Below are 19,851 nucleotides of genomic sequence, written 5' to 3'. Positions count from 1 at the left end.
AAAAAAACCTAGTTCACCTAGTTATTACAGGTGAAGCTTTTGGGTTTGGATTTCCTTTCTGGACATTTCCCTATACAATCTCATTCACTCTTAAAGGTTCAAGTAACATCTACAGCAGGGGTTGGCAAACTGTATCTATAAAGTGCTTGAAAAAAATATTTTAGGCCTTGTTGGCCATGCAATCTTTGTAACAACTACTCACCTTTGCCATTGTAGCTCAACATCAGCCATTGACTGAAGAAAAGCAAATGGGTTTGGCTAGATCCCAATAAAACTCTATTTACAAAAACAGGTGTTGGGCCAGATTGGGCCCACGGGCTGTACTTTACCTACCCATCATCTATAAAATGATTACCACATAGCCCCAGGTTCTAGCCCGCACCTGAGCTCTATATCTAGCTGTTTTTTGTACTATCCTCACCAGAACATTCTATGTGAACCTCAAGCATGACATGTTTACAATTCCTTATTTTCTCCTCTATGTCTTATAATTTTAGTTAAGGATTTCCAAGCTCGAAATCTTGAGGTCATTCTTTACTCCTCCCTTTCTTTCTCACCATGCTTGCCTCTATATCTATCTCATCAACTGTAAACCAGAAATGAGTCTTCAATTTGGCTTCTTCCCTCCAGCCCCACTTCCATAGCCTTCCTTGAAATCCCCTAATAACTTTTTCTCGCAATATCCTAACTAATTTCTCCCTATAGTCAGTTTCCGACCACTCTCTAACCTATGTCTACACCGCCATCCCTTCTTCCTCTTTGGTTCCAACATGGACGTTCACAGACATTCACATAGCCCACAATGTATATATTATACTTTCAAACACCGAATATCTCAAAAACTTCCACAACAATCCACCCCCCCTTTTACTCTGGGCCTTTTGCTATATCTTTGAACGCCACACCTCTGCAATGTCACTTTATTCTGTGAGGCCTGTCTCCCTTGAAATTAGTTACTTCCTCAGACAAACTCCCCTCACTGTGCAAAAACCTCTATTAACATACTACTTCATGTTCTAACTATGTATTTACAGAGCTGCCTTTCCCAGCAGACTACGACCTTTTAGAGAAAGGAATACACCTCATTCACCTTTGAATTCCTAGTACTAAGCAAAGTTCCTGGCACAGGATAAGTGTTTAATACATTTTTAAATGAATGAATGAATGAATAAAAGAGTTCATGAGTAATTTCCATGGGCTCCTTATATGTTCCATTTAGGAGCCATGAAGGCTTAGGTATATCACTTTACCTCTTTGAATCCAGGTGTCTCATAAATAAAGCCAGGATAATACTGCCTACATTACACAGCATTTTGATGAGGATGAATGTATGCTGTAAGCTATAGATAGCAATAACATTTTAGTGCTATTGTTGTTAATAAAAACCTTTAGTAATCTGCACATTTTATAACATTGACACAGAATTTAGAATTTAAAAATATCTTAGCCTATATCAGAAATCATTTTCCAAATAGGTAAATATGTTTTCAGTGAATTGTAGATCTTAATAATAGAAAATAGCATTTAAATATAAATAATTTAGCTCAACACCATCCTAAAAAAATAATAGTTTATACAAACTTGCCGACATCTAATTTAAGTATGAGGATGAATACTTACTTACGAACTATGACTCTTTAATGGGAACGTTTCAAATAAAATAATATTGATAAAATTCACCTTACATCAAAGAACTCAATAGTGTTACCTTAAAAATAATGATAAAGTTAGATCAATGCTGACGACATTATTTGTAAAGGCTCACAAACACTTTACACCTAAAAATATTTAAAGAAATCTTAAAAGTCTTTAGACTTCTAAAGTGTTGTTTTCTTAAAAAAATTTGCTGGTCTCTAATTGGGCACACATATCTGGATAGGATCTAAAATCAGTATTGTAGTAGTTTCTTTTTCCTACAATTAGGCAGATTTGTGGAAAAGGAAGTTAAAATAGAACAGTTGCATGGAAAACCTTGAGTCATCTTAAATAAGGACTTTCTGAATTGTAAGTACACACAATATCACACATACACACACACACACACACACATATATATATATATATATATATATATATATATATATACACCAAAATCAAGAACTTGACCTAAGTGGATATTAGGAGTTTGGGGGACCTTGATTAAGCATATTATTTTGGCTTAGGAAGAGACACCCTAAACATCCCTGAGATAAATTTAGAAGTACCCAAATAGGTAGGGGTCCATATCATCATCTACATTTGATATCTGATTGCTTAATTAGCTAATTATAAAAAGAAAAGGATTTCTCAGGGTATATGCCCAGTAGTGGGATTGCTGGGTCGTATGGTAGTTCTATTTGTAGTTTTTTAAGGAACCTCCATACTGTTCTCCACAGTGGCTGTACCAATTCACATTCCCAGCAGCAGTGCAAGAGGGTTCCCTTTTCTCCACACCCTCTCCAGCATTTATTGTTTCTAGATTTTTTGACGATGGCCATTCTGACTGGTGTGAGGTGATACCTCATTGTAGTTTTGATTTACATTTCTCTAATGATTAATGATGTTGAGCATTCTTTCATGTGTTTGTTGGCAATCTGTATATCTTCTTTGGAGAAATGTCTATTTAGGTCTTCTGCCCATTTTCAGATTGGGTTGTTTGTTTTTTTGATATTGAGCTGCTTGTATATTTTGGAGATTAATCCTCTGTCAGTTTGCAAATATTTTCTCCCATTCCAAGGGCTGTCTTTTCGTCTTGTTTATGGTTTCCTTTGCTGTGCAAAAGCTTTTAAGTTTCATTAGTTCCCATTTGTTTATTTTTGTTTTTATCCCACTACGGGGCATATACCCTGAGAAAACCATAATTCAAAAAGAGTCATGTATCGCAATGTGCATTGCAGCACTGTGTACAACAGCCAGGACATGGAAGCAACCTAAGTGTCCATCGACAGATGAATGGATAAATAAAATGTGGCACATATATACAATGGAATATCACTCAGCCATAAAACGAAACGAAATTGAGTTATCTATAGTGAGTTGGATGGACCTAGAGTCTGTCCTACAGAGTGAAGTAAGTCAGAAAGAGAAAAACAAATACCAAATGCTAACACACACATATACGGAATCTAAAGAAAAAAGAAATGGTTCTGAAGAAGCTAGAAGCAGGACAGGAATAAAGACGCAGATGTAGAGAAATGGACTTGAGGATATGGGGAGGGGAAGGGTAAGCTGGGACGAAGTGAGAGAGTGGTATGGACATATATGCACTACCAAACATAAAATAGAGAGCTAGTGGGAAGCAGCCGCATAGCACAGGGAGATCAGCTCGGTGCTTTGTGACCACCTAGAGGGGTGGGATAGGGAGGGTGGAAGGGAGACGCAGGAGGGAGGGAATATGGTGATATATGTATATGTATAGCTGATTCACTTTGTTATACAGCAGAAACTAACACACCATTGTAAAACAATTATACTACAATAAAGACGTTAAAAAAAAGAAAAGTGTCTCTGATATTACTAATGTCTGTGGTGTTCTACAAATCTCGTTTGTCTTTCTCTTTTACAAACATCTTTGCTATAGTCCAAAGTCCCAGCAGGCCAATGACTGTGTAAAGGCTGCAGTATTCGACAGTTCTGTCATGTTGGAAAAATATTCAGGGTATGCTATTCCTGCACTGCTTGTGAAAAAAACAATGTACGATTATGCTAATATTAAACTAAAAATTATGCAATTTCAACGTCTTGATTTGGCACAATTAGCACCCTGTAAAAATACTCAAAGTAATAAAAATAGTTTGCTATTAGTGAGCTGTAATGTTACCTTTAACATTAGGATATTTTGGAAAAATTAAATACAGAAACTGATTCAGCAGTCTAAATAAAATAATCTATATTTCTTAAAAAGTTTAAGATAAAATTCTTTTTGAGGACCTGATATATTCATGGATCTCCTTTACAAAATGTTAGCATTTAATTTAAATTTATACACCTTTAGAATATAGTCTCACATTTTGTATGAAGATATAATAGTTTCAATTTAACACAGGCCATAGCATGGACATATATACACTACCAAACATAAAATAGATAGCTAGTGGGAAGCAGCCACATAGCACAGGGAGATCAGCTCGGTGCTTTGTGACCCCCTAGAGGGGTGGGATAGGGAGGGTGGGAGGGAGACGCAAGAGGGAAGAGATATGGGGACATATGTATATGTATAGCTGATTCACTTTGCTATACAGCAGAAACTAACACACCGTTGGAAAGCAATTATACCCCCAATAAAAATTTAAAAAACGAAACAAAAAAAAAACCCAAACAAAATAAATAAATAAAACAGGCCATAGGGGACTTCCCTGGGGGGTCCAGTGGTTAAGACTCTGTGCTTCCACTGCACAGGGTGCAGGTTCAATCCCTGGTCAGGGAACTAAGATCCTGCATGCCCACGTGGCGTGGCCAAAAATAAAATAATAATAATAATAAAACAGGCCATAAAACAAGGAAGCTGTGCAGCTTAAGAAGTTTGAAGACAGGTAAACATGGGTTTGATATTCTGCTTTATTGCTTAATAGTGCTTTGTAAACTTCAGCAGGTGATTTACTTTGCTAGTTTTATAATTCTCATTTGTGAAATAGGCATGATAATATCCACTTCACAAAACTGTTATGAGGATTAGGAATAATATAGTAAAGTTTGTTAAGCACATAGTAAGTGCTCACTCAATTTTGGCAATAACAATAATCATAATATCCAGATGTATACAAATATGAATATATAAATATTATATATATAAATAGCCATGTGATATAAATGTAATTACCATGCTCATAAAATATTATTAAAATTTCAAATATATATATGATCATTTTCTTTTCAATATGTATCTATAATTGAAGAAATATGTATGACTCCTGTACATTTCCTCATTCACACACAAAAGGAGAATATCTTCAGGTAGATCTAGTATTCTTGTCGTGTAAGACTCAGACATTTCACTATGTGTAAAATGATTTTATTGCTCTTATAATTGAGCAAACCTATACTACTATAGCAAATGGAGTCATCTGTCTTTCCTGGTTTCTTTCTAAATGAGGGAGGGACAGTGCCCTTGATTTGGCTACAAAATTAACGTCAACTGTTTTCTGCTAAGGTAGAATGAGAGGGGGGGAAAAAGGTGAACATATTTTGATCTTCAGGGCAAATAATACATTTAGGTGTCATTATCTTCTCAAAAGTATTAAAACACAAATTCCAAATATGCAGGGTAAGATCAAAAAATAGAAAAGTATGACATTTTCCTTCTTAGGCTACCAAAACGTTCATTTCCTCCATAGGCTGTTACAGCAAATCAAAATATACCACTTGAGATCAGCTTATAAAAGTGTCTCTTTTTTACATGGGCACTCATTTTTTTCAACCATTATTAAAAATAAAGATTAAGATTACTGTGTATCTCAGAATATATTTGGCATGAGAGCACAATAACACAAATATAAAAACAAAATTGAAACAATTAACTCTTCATTTAGCTTGATTCTACATGGGCTTATACAGTTTCGCTGGGACTATTACCTTCCACAAGGCTGCTTTTCCTATTAAGGTAGTTATAATTAACAAGAGACCACACAAACATAATGGTTACCATCTACCACATTAATGAACATATACAAGCTATTATTTTTCCTAATTTTACTACATTTCATTTTTTTAACATCTTTATTGGAGTATAATTGCTTTACAATGGCGTGTTACCTTCTGCTGTATAACAAAGTGAATCAGCTATACATATACATATATCCCCATATCTCCTCCCTCTTGCGTCTCCCTCCCACCCTCCCTATCCCACCCCTCTAGGTGGACACAAAGCACTGAGCTGATCTCCCTGTGCTATGCAGCTGCTTCCCACTAGCTATCTATTTTACATTTGGTAGTATATATATGTCCATGCCACTCTCTCACTTCGTCCCAGCTTACCCTTCCCCCTCCCCGTGTCCTCAAGTCCATTCTCTATGTCTGCATCTTTACCGTATGTTAACACATATATACGGAATACATTTCATTTTATTAGAACCAATCTCAAAGTTTATGTAATTTAAAAAATTAATAGTGGCATTTATAATTGTCAGTTCATTCTAAAATAATTTTCCAGGGCTTCCCTGGTGGTGCAGTGGTTAAGAATCTGCCTGCCAATGGAGGGGACACGGGTTTGAGCCCTGGTCTGGGAAGATCCCACATGCCTCGGAGCAGCTAAGCCCGTGCGCCACAACTACTGAGCCTGCGCTCTAGAGCGCGTGAGCTACAAATATTGAAGCCCGCGCGCGTAGAGCTCGTGCTCAGCAACAAAAGAAGCCACTGCAATGAGAAGTCTGCACACTGCAATGAAGAGTAGCCCCCGCTCACCGCAACTAGAGAAAGTCCACGCGCAGCAACTAAGACCCAACACAACCAAAAATAAATAAAATAAATTTATAAAAAAAAATAAAATAATTTTCCAAACAAAGAAAAAAATTCCCATTTTACTACTGTAAGTTGGGCTTCAAACATGCAGAAATAGTACAATAGGAAAAGAACAAATTTAGAAGAGCCAAGTGGAGTTAACAGAGAATTAGTTTAAAATTACACCAGACTAACATTTCAATTAGAAATAGCAAGGAGAAAATATCTAGGCTATCAGAGGTTGTAAGCAGGAAAGAAAATAAGAACCATGACCTATTTTGCTGGGAGTTGTATCCATAAGTCAAAGGGAAAGTGTCCAAGGGACTTTCTTATAAAGTTAGATAAGCAGTAATTAATTTCAAGGCAGATTTCTGGTTACGTATGTGTGTGTATGTACATACATATATAACATACACATATATATATTTTATATAGACAAACATATGACAAATAAATATGCCAGGAGTACCTTATTAGGAATATGACTGTGATGCTCATTTTAGTTGAGTCTGCTGATCCCCTGAACATGGGGTGGACTCCCCCACTCCTACTCCCCAGGATAGATGTCCTATGGGAGCAGGCGAGTTCCAGCACAGCATCACACCTTTGCTTCAAATTCACTGAACTAAAATCTGACCCAACCCTAGCAAGTATAACTCAAGGAAACTTTCATCATATCTGAATTACTAAGTTATGAGAAAATATCATCATAAAAATCAAGCTCCTTTTGCTATTTCACATTCCACCTTATTAAAAGCACAAGTGTATGAGGAAAATATTCTTGGCATAAAACTACTATAGTCATTAAATTTTTCCTTTCCTACACCTGAAGGCACATGTCTAAACCTGTAGGGGTTACTTTATTATTTAATTAGAGCAGATTCTTTTCTATCATTTTAGGTGTTTCATCTGAAGTTCGATTAACATCAGTATATGCTGTGCTCTCAAGCGAGTAAATATAGTTTGTGCAGAAAGAGAAAAGAGTAGAAGCACATTTTTTTTAAAAAAAATTAATACGTGTAAAGAAACAGCTCCTAAGAAATAAAATATCCATGTTCACAGCCCACAGCCCATAAATGCACATGATGTATAGTATTTGCCTGTTTTATTTAACCATTAATTCATTCCTTTAATAAACATTTATTGAATGCTTAGTATTGAAGCTGTCAGAATGTTCAATTCAGGGGGTATTAAAGATGAAAGAAGATACTATCCCTGCCAATGAGAAACTCCCAGTTTAACGTGTGTATTAACTATTTTAATGAGGACATGTGCCAAAACTGTAACATATAAAGTACTTGCCCAGTGCACATCTTGCCTTTCCATTTCAAAGTACACTGGCTCAACTTTGAAATGCCAACACTTAGATTTCTCTGCCTGAGGACTCCCTCTGGCTGCAGAAGTCTGCTTTGCCTACTTATATGGCAAGACAAAACTGCTCAGGAATTAACACCCCTGGAAGCAGCTCCCCAACAATAATTGATGGAAATTGATGTATAAATACCCCCAGCTCATCTGGCACCCTCAAGTGGGATAACTCTGAGTTACATCTTTTACACTGTCTCTCAAAGTTTCCTCATAGGGATTAAGCTCCAGAAACCCAAAGTGTTAACTGAGTTGAAAACACACCTTTTACTGGCTTCCTTCCAGTTCCTATCTCACTTCCCTGAGATGTTCCCTGTACCTCCCAAATAACCTACTTGGACTGGAGTTCTTTCCTCAGCATCAGCTTTTGGGGAAATCCAAATGAAGACAAAAGACAATGCCAGCATAAAGGAGAATTCTATCCTAAAGGATTATGAGAGTAAAAGGGAGAAAGTTGTTAGGGGAGGCATCACAGTAGACTGGGGTCTAGAAGGGTAAGCAGAGGTATCTCAGAGAAAGAAGGAAGGGCATTATATGAAGCAGAGCCTGCATGTGTGAAGGCTTAGACTAGTGGTTCTAAAATTAACATCAACGGCCTAGAGGGCTTCTTAAAACACAGATTGCTGAGCCTTACCTTCAGAGTTTCTAATATCAAAGGCCTAAGAATTTTTATTTCTAACAAGTTCCCAGGTGATGCTGATGCTGCTAGTTTGGGAACCACTGGCATGAAGGGAATGGCCAAATGATAGGTGGGCAAGAGGGACTGGATTAAGATTATGAAGACTCATGAATGTACTGTGACCTAAACTTTTTTTTTGGGGGGTGGGTTCATTATGGCTAAAATTTTTATTGCAAAGAAAAGCATATGAAACAAAAGTACTAAATAATTGTAGATTTGTGTAATACAATAAATGACAAAATCCTTGGAGAGAGAACATACAGAATATTTTTTATATAGATCCCAACAGGATTTCTCAGGCTATATTTTATGCCCAAATTTTGCATATATGTAAAATATAATCCCTATTTCCCACTAACTCTATGACTATTAGTTTGGCAGCTTCATGTTTCTCACAGGCTATGGGCATGGGCCACAGCATAACTAGCTGGTCCAACAATCAGCCAGCAGGGACAGCAGCACAGAAGACATACATGACCACAGGAAGTAGAAGGCATTAACTGTCTATAGCTGCCCTCCACTGTGAGAGAGCACTGCATTTTTTTCCCTGAAAGAGAGGGTTAATTATGTTGGGTCAAGAAAAGAGATATGGGTTATTACTAGCTGTCTTTCTGTCTTAAACCTGTACAAATGGATCATAAACAGAATGAGACCATAGCAGAAGCTTGATTACCAATCAGAGGTTTTGTTTGTTTGTTCCTTGGAAAAGGATTCCCTCCATCTACTTAATTAACACATCTATAACTTTACATATTTAATACATTTTATAGGGGTTTTTTGGTGAGAACATTTAAATTTTACTCTCTTAGCAAATTTCAATCATACAATACGCTGTTAACAACTATAGTCACCATGTTATACATTAGATCCTCGGACCTTATTCATCTTACAGCTTAGGACGCGCAGGGTCAGCGGCCATGGCTCACGGGCCCAGCCGCTCCGCGGCACGTGGGATCCTCCCGGACCAGGACACGAACCCGTGTCTCCTGCATCGGCAAATGGACTCTCAACCACTGCGCCACCAGGGAAGCCCAGCAATCACTTTTCAACACTCTGTTTCTATGACTTTGACTTTTTTTTTTAGATTATATACATAAGTGATACCATGCAGCATTTTTTTGTCTGGCTTATTTCACTTAGGTCTATCTATGTTGTCACAAATGGCAGTATTCCCTTTTTCTCGTTGATGAATAATATTCTTCTGTGTGTGTGTGTATCACATCCTCTTTTTCTCGTTGATGAATAATATTCTTCTGTGTGTGTGTGTATCACATCCTCTTTATCTACGCACCCACTGAGGGGTATTTAGGTTGTTTCCATATCTTGACTATTGTAAATAATGCTGTGGTGGAACACAGGAGTACAGCTATGTCTCCGATATCCTGTTTTCATTTCTTTGGATTTATATCCTGAAGTTGGAATGGTGGATCATACAGTAGTTCTTTTTTTTAACTTTTTGAGGAACCTCCATACTATTCTCCATAGCGTCTACACCAATTTACATTCCCACCAACACTGAACAAAGTTTCCCTTTTCTCCATATCCTAACACTTGTTATTGCTTGCCTTTTTGATGATGGTCATTCTAACAGGTGTGAGGTAATAGGCTATTATCATTTTGATGTGCATTTCCCTGATGATCAGTGATGTTGAACATCTTTTCATGTACATATTGGCCATTTGTATGTCTGCTTTGGAAAAATGTCTATTCAGTTTCCCTGTCCACTTTTTAACTGGATTGTTTGCTTGCTATTGAGTTGCATAGGTTCTTTATATATTTTGGATATTAACCCCTTATCAGTTATACGATTTGCAAATATTTTCTCCCATTCCATAGGTTACTTTTCTATTTTGTTGATGGTTTCCTTTGCTGTGCAGAAGTTTTTTAGTTCAATGTAGTCTCAATTTTTAATTTTTGCTTTTGTTGCCTTTGTTTTTGGTGTCAAGTCCAAAAATTCATCACCAAATCAATTTCAAGGATCTTACCCCTTATATTTTCTTCTAGAAGTTTTATGGTTTCAGGTCTTAAATATGTCTTTAATCCATTTTGAGTTGATTTTGGTGTATGGTGTAAGACAGAGGTCAGATTCATTCTTTTGCACGTGGCTGTCTAGTTTCCCAACACCATTTATGGAAGAGACTATCCTTTCCCCATAGTATATTCTTGGCTCTTTTGTAAAAAATTAATTGACTATATATGCATGGGTTTGTTTCTGGGCTCTCTAGTCTATTCCATTGATCTGTGAGTCTGTTTTAATGCCAATACAATGCTGGTTTTGATTACTATTGCTTTGCTATATAGTTTGAAGTCAGGAAGTGTGATTCCTCCAGCTTTGCTTTTCTTTCTCAAGATCGCTTTGGCTATCTGGAGTATTTTGTGGCTGCATACAAATTTTGATTGTTCAATTTCTATGAAAAACTCCATTGGAATTTTGATAGTGGTTGCACTGAATCTATAGATCGCTTCAGGTAGTATGAACATTTTAACAATATTAATTCTTCCAATCCATGAGCACAGAACATTTTTCCATTTATTTGTGTCTTCGATTTTTTTCATCAGTATCTTATGGTTTTCAGTGTACAGATCTTTCACTTCCTTGGTTAAATTTATTTCTAAGTATTTTATTCTTTTTGATGCAATTGTAAATGGGATTATTTTCTTAATTTCTCTGATAGTTCATTGTTCAGCTGATTTTTTTACATTGATTTTGTATCCTGCAACTATTCGGACTTTATTCGTTTTAACAGGTTTTGTGGTCTTTAAAGTAATCTATATATAATATCATGCCATCTATAAATAGAGACAATTTTACTTCTTCCTTTTAGATTTGCATGCCTTTTTTTTTAAACATCTTTATTGGAGTATAATTGCTTTACAATGGTGTGTTAGTTTCTGCTTTATAACAAAGTGAATCAGCTATACGTATACATATATCCCCACATCTCCTCCCTCCCACCCTCCCTATCCCACCCCACTAGGTGGACAGAAAGCACTGAGCTGATCTCCCTGTGCTATGCGGCTGCTTCCCAGTAGCTATCTGTTTTACATTTGGTAGTGTATATATGTCCATGCCACTCTCTCAGTTTGTCCCACCTTACCCTTCCCTCTCCCCATGTCCTCAAGTCCATTCTCTATGTCTTTATTACTGTCTAGCCCCTAGGTTCATCAGAACCTTTTTTTTTTTTTTAACATCCCATACATATGTGTTAACATTTGGGATTTGTTTTTCTCTTTCTGACTTACTTCACTCTGTATGACAGACTCTAGGTCCAACCACCTCACTAAAATAACTCAATTTCGTTTCTTTTTATGGCTAATATTCCATTGTATATATGTGCCACATCTTCTTTATCCATTCATCCAATGATGAACACTTAGGTTGCTTCCATGTCCTGGCTATTATAAATAGTGCTGCAGTGAACACTGTGGTACATGACTCTTTTTGAGTACCACAGTGTTATGGTTTTCCCGGGGTATATGCCTAGTAGTGGGATTGCTGTGTCATATAGTAGTTCTATTTTTAGTTTTTAAAGGAACCTCCATACTGTTCTCCATAGTGGCTGTATCAATTTACATTCCCACGAACAGTGCAAGAGGGTTCCCTTTACTCCACATCCTCTCCGGCATTTATTGTTTGTAGATTTTTTGATGATGGACATTCTGACTGGTGTGAGGTGATACCTCATTGTAGTTTTGATTGGAATTTCTCTAATGATCAGTGATGTTCAGCATCCTTTCATGCGTTTGTTGGCAATGTGTATATCTTCTTTGGAGAAATGTGTATTTAGGAATTCTGCCCATTTTTGGATTGGGTTGTTTGTTTTTTTTTGATATTGAGCCACATGAGCTGCTTGTATATTTTGGAGATTAATCTTTTGTCAGTTGCTTCATTTGCAAATATTTTCTCCCATTCTGAGGGTTGTCTTTTGGTCTTGTTTACGGTTTCCTTTGTTGCACAAAAGCTTTGAAGTTTCATTAGGTCCCATTCGTTTATTTTTATTTCCATTTCTCTAAGAGATGGGTCAAAAAGGACCTTGCTGTGATTTATGTCATAGAGTGTTCTGCCTATGTTTTCCTCTAAGAGTTTGAAAGCGTCTGGCCTTAAATTTAGGTCTTTAATCCATTTGGAGTTTATTTTTCTGCATGGTGTTAGGGAGTGTTCTAATTTCATTCTTTTACATGTAGCTGTCCAGTTTTCCCAGCACCACTTATTGAAGAGGCTGTCTTTTCTCCTGTATATTCTGTATATTCTTGCCTCCTTTATCAAAGATAAGGTGACCATATGTGCGTGGGTTTATCTCTGGGCTTTCTATCCTGTTCCATTGATCTGTATTTCTGTTTTTGTGCCAGTACCATACTGTCTTGATTACTGTAGCTTTGTAGTATAGTCTAAAGTCAGGAAGCCTGATTCCTCCAGTTCTGTTTTTCTTTCTCAAGATTACTTTGGCTGTTTGGGGTCTTTTGGGATGCCTTTTATTTCTCTTTCTTGCCTAATTGCTCTGACTAGCACTTCCAGTACTATGTTGCTTAAAAGTGGTGAGAGTAGGAATCCTCATCTTGCTCCTTCTTTTAGAGGAAACACTTTTTGCTTTTCACAATTGAGTATGATGTTAGCTATGGGCTTGTCATACATACACTTTATTATGTTGAGGTATATTACCTCTATAACCATTGTCCATGAACGGACAATGAATTTTGTCAAATTATTTTTCTGCCTCTATTGAGATGATATTTTTATCCTTCACGTTGTTACAGTGGTGTATACATGGATTGATTTGGTAGATACTGACTCATCCTTGTATCCCTGGAATAAATTCCACATGATCATGGCATATGACCCACTCAAGGTACTGTTGAATTTTGTTTGCTAATATTTTGTTGAAGATTTTTGCATCTATATTCATGAAGAACATTGGCCTGTAATCTTCTTTTCTTGTCATGTCCTGGTCTGGTTTTGGTATCAGTCTAATGCTGGTCTTGTAAAATGAGTTTGGAAGTGTTCCCTCCTGTTACACTTTTTGGAAGAGTTTGAAAAGGATTGGTATTGACTCTTTAAACTTTTAATGGAATTCACCAGTGAAGCCATCTGGTCATGAACTTTTGTTCTTTAGGAAGTATTTAATTACTGATTTAGTCTCCTTATTAGTAATTGGTCTGTTCAGACTTTCTATTCCTTCATGATTCAGTCTTGGTAGGTTGTATGCTTCTAGGAATTTATCCATTTCTCTAGGTTGTTCAATTTTTTGGCATATAATTGTTCTTAATAGTCTCTTATGATTCTTTATTTTTATATGGTGTTAGTTATAATGTCTCATGTTTCATCCCTAATTGTATTTATTTGAGTCCTCTTCCTTGTTTTTCTTAGTAAGTTCAGCTAAAGGTTTGCCTATTACGTTTATCCTTCAAAAAACTAGCTCTTAGTTTAATTGATCTTTTCTATTGTCTTTTTAGTCCCTCCTTCACATTATTTCCTTTCTTCTAATAAACTTGGGTTTAGTATGTTCTTCTTCTTCTTAGTTCTTTGAGGTGAAAAGTGAGGTTGTTTGAGATTTTTCTTTTTCCTTAATGTAGGCATTTATTGCTATAAACTTCCCTCTTAGAACTGCTTTTGCTGAATCCCATAAGTTTTGGTACATTGCATTTCCATTTTCACTTGTTTCAAGATATGTTTTGATTTCTCTTTCGATTTCTTCTTTGATCCATTAGTTACTTTCAGAAGCATGTTGTTTAATCTCCCCGTACTTGGGAATTCCCTAGTTTTCTTCTTATAACTGATTTGTAGTTTCATACCATTCTGGTTGGAAAAGAGGCTTTGAATTGTATGATTTCAATCTTCTTAAATTCATTAATATTTGTTTTGTGGCCTAACATATGATCTATCCTGGAGAATGTTCCATGTGTACTTACAGAGAATATATATCCTGTTACTTTTGGATGGAATATTCTGTAAATCTATGTTAAGTCCATCTGGTCTAACCTGTAGTTTAAGTTCAATGTTTCTGTATTGATTTTCTCTTAGGATGATCTATCCATTTTTGAAAATGAGATATCAAAATCCCCTATTCTTATAGTCTATTTCTCCCTCTGGGTCTGTTAAGATTTGCTTTATATATTTAAGTGCTCTGATATTGGGTACATAAATATTCACAATTGTTATATGCTTTTGTTGGAAAGACCCTTTAATTATTATGTAATGCTCTTCTTTGTCACTTATTATAGTCTTACACTTAAAGTCTATTTTGTCTTATATAAGTGTACCTATCCCTTCTTTCTTTTGAGTTCCATTCACATGGAAAATCTTTTTACATCCCTTTACTTTCAGTGTCTGTGTGTGTCCTTAAATCTGAAGTGTATCTCTTGTAGGCAGCATAGAGTTAGGTTTTTTTTTTTTTTTAATCCATTCAGCCAGTCTATCTCTTGATTGGAGAATTTAATCCAGTCACATTTAAAATAATTATTGATAGGTGTAGACTTACTGTCATCATTTTGTTCATTGTTTTCTAGCTGTTTTGTAATTCCATTGTTTCTTTTTTCTTTTCTTGCTCTCCTGCTTTCTGATTTGATGATTTTCTGTAGTGGTATGCTTAGATTCCTTTTTCTTTATATTCTATGTATCTACTACAGGTTTTTGCTATGGTAGCAAATCTATGACTCTTAATCAGAGTTCTTGAAGTAGAAAAATGAAATGGTCAGATTTGCAATTTAAAAATACAATTTTGTAAACTTTAGAGAAGATTTGTGAGCTGCTGAGAAGTTAAAATAGTTGTTTAACCTTGCTACATATTGGAGTCAGTTGAGAATCTTTAAAAAAAATTACCAGAGTTTGACTTAATCGATCTGGGATGTGGTCAGAGCATCAGGATTTTTACCCAAAATTTTATTATAAAAATTTGTAAATGTACAACAAAATTGAAAAAAAAATACAGAGAAAACCTGTATGCTCAGTTACTTAGAGCCTAGCATGAACATTCAACTATACTGTTTTATCACATATCTATCCATCTATCCATCCTATTATCCATCCATATATTTTGATGCACTTCCAAGTAATTACAGTTATCAATATAATTCACCCAGGTACATAAGTGTGCATGCATATCATCAAGTACAGTTCCATGTTTGTTTAGAGATTTTGGTTTTCTTTGTGAGCAATGGGATTTTTACAAACTCTTCCAAATAATTCCAACATGTCACAAAGACTATATATAGATCACTGGATTAAAAAAGGTAAGAAACATAAGAATTATTTATTATTTTTGTTATTATTATTCATTGTATCTGCACTTTCTTTACATTATGGCTAATTTAAGTAACTACGTAAGGGAGTTATTAGAGAGAAGAAAATAAGATTCAGAGATAGTATTTAATTTTCCAGTGTTCGCATAGCAAGTGAGTGTTAGCAATCAAATCCAGTTTTGACTGTTCTCATAGAAGGCCACCCGTTTTTCCATTTTTCCACATGCATCTAAAGCTATATGGGTGAAAATGGGAAGAAGGAGTTTAATTAGATATTTAACTTGAAGGATACCCATGAAAATTTTGGAAGAGGAAATGAAAAATTAAGGGGGCATCTTACAATTTTTCCAAGTTTTTCTAACATGGCAACTGGGTAAAAATGATTATTTTGTACAAAAGGCAAATAAAATTGATTTTAACTTTCTTTTTGTTTTGAGTATTCATCCTTCTTAGAATGTCTTAACACAAATTTTTAGTTTAAAAATATCCTTCAAATTGCCATTAAGTGGCTATTGTTTTTGTTTTGTCATTTTTAATAACACTCTTTTACTTATAAAAATAGTGTCACTGCATAAAAACAGAAGAGTAGAGATAAAAGAAATTTAGCATAATATTCCACCCTAACTCAACAAGTGTTGGGATAATGGAATACTTTTTCACTTTATCATTAATTTACCTCTCTAACCTAAATTTGGTGGTATTATTTAATTTCAGGATGAAATTAAATGAATATGTAACTACTGAGAAAATATTTGTGTTGATGGAATTTCCTCATATAAAATGAAAACCATATATAGTCACTGAAAGACTGATAACCGCTGAAAATCAAAGACAAACTTAATGTTAAAAGTGGTGAGAGAAAAGGAACATATTGTCTTCAAAGGAAAAAGAATTAAACCTTCAACTTACATCTCAAAAGAAACTATGGAAGCCTGAGGGCAGTTGAATGTTATCTCCATCTGTTAATCGGAATACTGATGTACAGGGCATGCCATCTTCTGGTTTACTAATTTATTGCTAAATTATACTCCAACTTGCTTGTACCAGCTTAAATTTCCAACAAAATTATGAGAGCTTGTGACTTAGATTATTTTTATTGATAGGTTAGAATTTTTCATAAATTCTGATATGAATCATTTGCTTATAGTATTGGAAATATCTTCTTTGTTCCTAGGTCTGTTCTTTGTTTTTAATGTCTTTGCATTGTAGAGAAGTTTTTAATGAAAATAGTCAAATGTATTAATCTTTTTTCTTTATAATTTTTGCTTTGTGTTCTTGTTTTAGAAATCCTTTCTCCTAGGTCATAAAAATATTACCATATATATACATATTTAATGTTTTGCTCTTTGTATTTAGGCAATCAATTTTTCATTTTTAATCTATTTTTATGTATGGTATGAAAAAGGGATCTAATTCTTATGCTTAGTACAAATTTTTAAATCTGTTAAATTTTATATATTTCACATATCATACTCTCACACAATGGAAAAACACATTCAAACAAATCAGATTTTGTTCGTTTTATTTCTTTTTTCTTGGTGAAAAATTTCCTGGAGTACCATTTCATACTTCAATCTGTACTGGCTTCTCTCTAGACCTGTTATATAGCGCTCATCAAAGGATCTTCTCCACTATCTTTCTGGCACCTCCTTCCATCTCCTTCCTACATTAGATTTCTCTATTTCTGGATCCTATACTTGTTAGATAACACTAGTGCTCAACTATATTTCTAATTCCCTTCCCTCTATTGGACATATTGATGGTTATAATTCCTTGTTCCCTTATAGTTAGGTGTGGCCTTGTGACTTACTTTGGACAATGAAATGTAATGGAAATGACATGTTTAACTTCCGGGTAAAAGCATTTTAAGAGTAAGGGTGACATTTTCCATACACTTGTACCGTTATGGTGAACCCTAAAGCTTCTTGTTGTGATGAAGAAATGACAGAACACAAGAGCCTCAATTAGCTAAGGTCCTTGAGTGTAATGATCAGAACCCTTTGTTGACCTTTGCTGGGTATGTAGCAAGGATAAGAAATTAACCTTTGCTATTCCTAGCCAATGATATGTTGGGGTTTTTGCTTACAGTAGCATAACACAGCCAATCATGTCTAACACACTGTCTTCCTCTTGGTTTCCTTTCTCATTTAATGAAGTACTTTCTCTTATATATTTCTGAAAAATAAAAAGGCTTAAGGGAGGCAACTTTTAGAAACATTGTCTGAACATAACTTTAATCTCTCCTTACACCTAATTTTTAGTATGTCAGAATGTATAATTCATCTATCGCTAAGTAGCAAACTACCCCAACACTTAGCATCTTAAAAGCAAAAACTTTTATTATCTAACAGTTTCTGGGTGTCAAGAATTCAGGAGTGGCTTAGCAGGGTGGGGTTGACATAGGGTATCTCATGAGTTTGCCATCAAGCTGCTTGCTATGGCTTTAGCTTCTCCAGACTTGACTGGAGCTGAATGATTCACTTCTAAGCTTATTCTCAGAGCTCTTTGCAAAAGGCTTCAGTTTCTCACCAGATGTGTTTCTCCAAAGGGCTGCTCATGATATGGCTTCACACAGTGCAGGGAGAGAGAGAGAGACAGAGATAGAGAGACTCAAGACAGAAACCACAGTTTTTCTATAATTTAAACTTGGAAGTGACATATCATTAAGGAGAGGGGAATCAAGCTTCAACTCTGAAAGAGAGGACTATCAACAAATGTGCAGACATGATTTTAAAACTATCACAGAGGCTAGGATAAAAATCACTTGTACCTAGCAGCTTAAAGGCAATACTCCAGGGCAGAAGACCCAATAAATATTTCTCCAAAAAAGACATACAGATGGCCAACAGGCATGTGAAAAGATGCTCAACATTGCTAATTAGAGAAATGCAAATCAAAACTACAATGAGGTATCACCTTACACTGGTCAGAATGACCATCATCAAAAAGTCTACAAATAAAAAATGCTGGAGAGGGTGTGGAGAAAAGGGAACCCTCTTACACTGTTGGTGGGAATGTAAATTGGTACAGCCACTATGGAAAACAGTATGGAGATTCTTTAAAAAACTAAAAATAGACCTACCATATGATCCAGCAATGCTACTCCTGGTCACATATCCAGAGAAAACTCTAATTTGAAAAGATACATGCACTCTAATACTTATAGCAGCACTACTTATGATAGCCAAGACATGGAAGCGACCTAAATGTCTATCAACAGATGAATGGATAAAGAAGATGTGGTACATATATACAATGGAATATTACTCATCCATAAAAAAGAATAAAATAATGCCATTTGCATATCATATTAAGTGAAGTAAGCCAGACAGAGAGAGACAAATACCATATGATATCACTTATATGTGGAGTCTAAAAAATGATATAAATAAACTTAATTACAAAACAGATAAAGACTCACAGACACAGAAAGAAAAATTATGGTTAATAAAGGGGAAAGGGGGGGAGGGATAAATTTGGAATTAACAAATATAAATTACTATATATAAAGTAGATAAACAACAAGGACCTACTGTATAATGTGGGGAATTGCATTCAATATCTTATAATAACCTATAATGTAAAATATTCTGAAAAATAATTTACATATATATATATAAATATATATATATATATATATATATATATGTTCTGAATCACTTTTCTGTACACCTGAAACACTGTAAGTCAACTATTCCACAATTAAAAATTTTTAAAAAGACAATACTCCATTGTTATTGTTGAAAAGTCCAAGCCATTCTGATTTTTGACCCTTGAACTTCTCTATCCTTGTTGTTTTGAAATTCCATGATGATGAGCATTGTTGTGGACTTTTCTTTTAATCCTGGGCATTCAGTAGGCCCTTTAAATCTGGAGATTCACTTTCTTCAGTTCTAACAAAATTTATCTTGTCATGTCTTTGATAATTTCCTCTCTATAGTTTCCATTCTTCTTTTGTCTGTGACTTCTAATATTTGGCTGTTGGACTACCTAGATTAAGGTTTCTCAACATCAACACTATTGATATTTTGGGCTGGATAACTATTTGTTTTTTGTGGCTGTACTGTGCATGGCAGGAGATCCAGTATCCTTCCTGTTCACTCTTCATAAGATGCAAGTAGCACCCCCTCCCTGATTTATGATAACCAATATTAGCT

The sequence above is a fragment of the Delphinapterus leucas genome, chromosome X (assembly GCF_059928025.1).
Source record: "Delphinapterus leucas isolate spDelLeu-1000000601 "Yukka" chromosome X, BTC_Dleu_Yukka2, whole genome shotgun sequence".
Lineage (NCBI taxonomy): Eukaryota > Metazoa > Chordata > Mammalia > Artiodactyla > Monodontidae > Delphinapterus > Delphinapterus leucas.
This window is presented reverse-complemented; position numbering follows the sequence as displayed.